The 2,420-nt window shown below is 46.2% G+C and overlaps 1 non-coding gene across 1 annotated transcript; it reads right to left on the bottom strand.

The window, feature by feature from the left end:
* Positions 1–1,725: 1,725 nt before the first annotated feature.
* Positions 1,726–1,801, bottom strand: TRNAA-CGC (transfer RNA alanine (anticodon CGC)). Its single transcript has one exon. It is a non-coding gene; the product is annotated as a tRNA-Ala (tRNA).
* Positions 1,802–2,420: the final 619 nt, after the last annotated feature.

The raw sequence follows: 2,420 nt of genomic DNA, 5'->3' as shown, positions 1-2,420 counted from the left end.
AGGCCTGGCTAGTTTGCTCAGTGGATAGAGCATTGGCCCGTCATAGGTATGTTCCAGGTTTTATTTCCAATTAGGGCACACAAAAGAAGTGACCATATGCTTTTCTCCCTGTCCCTCTCCCCATTCTCTCTTTCTTCCTCCCCTGCAGCCAGTAGTTCTGTTTGTTCAAGCATCGGCTCAGCCTCCAGGTGCTGAGGATAGCTCAGTTGATTAGAACATTAACCCCAGGCAGGGGATGCTGGGTGGATTCCGGTTGGGGCTCATGTGGGAGACTGTCTCAATATCTCCCCTCCTCTCACTTAATAATAAATAGATAAATAAATTGAAAATCCTTCATATTATTTTACTTAGAAATTCAAATTCTCTGCATTAAGCTACTAAAATTTAAAATAACACAAAAAGCCACAGAGAGTAAATTCTCAGGTCATATTTTTGAAACAACATAAATATAACAAATGATTTTCAAAAGTGTATATACACACCCAACACACACATGCACATACACATACAACACTCACTTTGAGAATTTTGAAAGAAGAGTATCAACAGAATGCTTGCTTAAATTACTACTGTGTTGAACAGGACATCAAAATGACATTAGTTGGCCCTGGCCGGTTGGCTCAGTGGTAGAGCGTCAGCCTGGTTTGCAAGAGTCCTGGGTTTGATTCCCGGCCAGGGCACACAGGAGAAGCACCCATCTGCTTCTCCACACCCCCGCTTCCTCTCTGTCTCTCTCTTCCCCTCCTGCAGCCAAGGCTCCATTGGAGAAAAGTTGGCCCAGGTGCTGAGGATGGCTCTGTGGCCTCTGCCTCAGGTGCTAGAATGGCTCTGGTTGCAGCAGAGCGACGCCCCAGATGAGCAGAGCATGGCCCCCTGGTGGGCATGCCGGGTGGATCCTGGTCAGGTGCATGCGGGAGTCTGTCTCACTGCCTCCCCGTTTCCAACTTCAGGGAAAAAAAATGACATTAGAGAGGCTTCTTAGCCCATAATAAAAGGTAAACAATACATATAAAACCATAAACATGAAATCTAATCCCCAATGTGACAGTGTTAGGATGTGGGTTATTTGGGAAGTCATTAGATCATGAGGGTGGAGTCCTCATGAATGGATTAAGTGTACTTATAAAAGACACTGAATATCTAGATTTCTTTCCACTATGTGTAGAAGATACAAGGTGAAGTTAATTATCTACAGCCTGGAAGAGGACCCTCACTAGAACCTACCCATGCTAACACCCTAATCTCTGACTTTCAGCCTCTATAAGTACGAGAAACAAATGTTTGTTGTTTAAGCCACTCAGTCTATGGTAATTTTTTATAGCAGCACAAACTACAACAGCAATCTAGAACTCAGACTCAACAGAATAAAAGGTCTGGGTCACCCCATGAAGTGAGCTGCCATCTTGAAATGATAAATGAGAGTGAAGACAATTTTTTTTTTTCATTTTTCCAAAGCTGGAAACGGGGAGGCAGTCAGACAGACTCCCGCATGCACCCGACTGGGATCCACCCGGCATGCCCACCAGTGGGCGATGTTCTGCCCCTCTAGGGCGTCGCTCTGTTGCATCCAGAGCCATTCTAGCGCCTGGGGCAGAGGCCACAGAGCCATCGCCAGTGTCCGGGCCATCTTTGCTCCAATGGAGCCTTGGCTGCGGGAGGGGAAGAGAGAGACAGAGAGGAAGGAGAGGGGGAGGGGTGGAGAAGCAGATGGGCACTTCTCCTGTGTGCCCTGGCCGGGAATCGAACCCGGGACTCCTGCATGCGAGGCCGACGCTCTACCACTGACCCAACCGGCCAGGGCCAAGTGAAGACAATTTAGAATGGATAGTGGGAGAGGACAGGTTTGAGTATCAATTGTAGCCCTGAGACTACCCGTACAATGGAGGCTGCAGTTTATCCCACTAATTCCCATCTTCTGTTTCTTCTCAAGATGAAAGTCTTATAGAAACCATGGAGGAACTGCTTTCCATCCTATAAGTGTGTGAGACACATAGGAAGGGCAATGGTGACAATGAAAAGGCACTGCTCAGACCTCCTATTTCAAGAAGCGTAATTGATTGATCTCAGCTGCTGCTTTGTGGATTCGTCATGTTTGCACTAATGACACACCATCCACAGGCTGCTTCCACTTAATGAATGAGTACAGTCGGGGGAGGGCAGGGAGGAATGGAGGGTTCAATGTATATCCTATCCTATGAGATTCAGGACTCCTTTTAAAGTGTACCTTTTTTAAAACCATGTCAACACAAAATTAAAAACTAAAGTTAAAAAAATAAAGTGTATCTTTTGCTCAAGAACTCCCCATTAGTATGGCCAAAGCTCTATTAGAACTACACAGCCATCTAAGACTGCTTCCCCTGCCCTCTATTCTTCACCCTCTCCATCACAGTGTTCGGATCTACCTCACAATGTGAAGGTGT

This window comes from Saccopteryx leptura, chromosome 3 (genome assembly GCF_036850995.1).
Source record: "Saccopteryx leptura isolate mSacLep1 chromosome 3, mSacLep1_pri_phased_curated, whole genome shotgun sequence".
Classification (NCBI taxonomy): Eukaryota; Metazoa; Chordata; class Mammalia; order Chiroptera; family Emballonuridae; genus Saccopteryx; species Saccopteryx leptura.
This window is presented reverse-complemented; position numbering and strand designations above follow the sequence as displayed.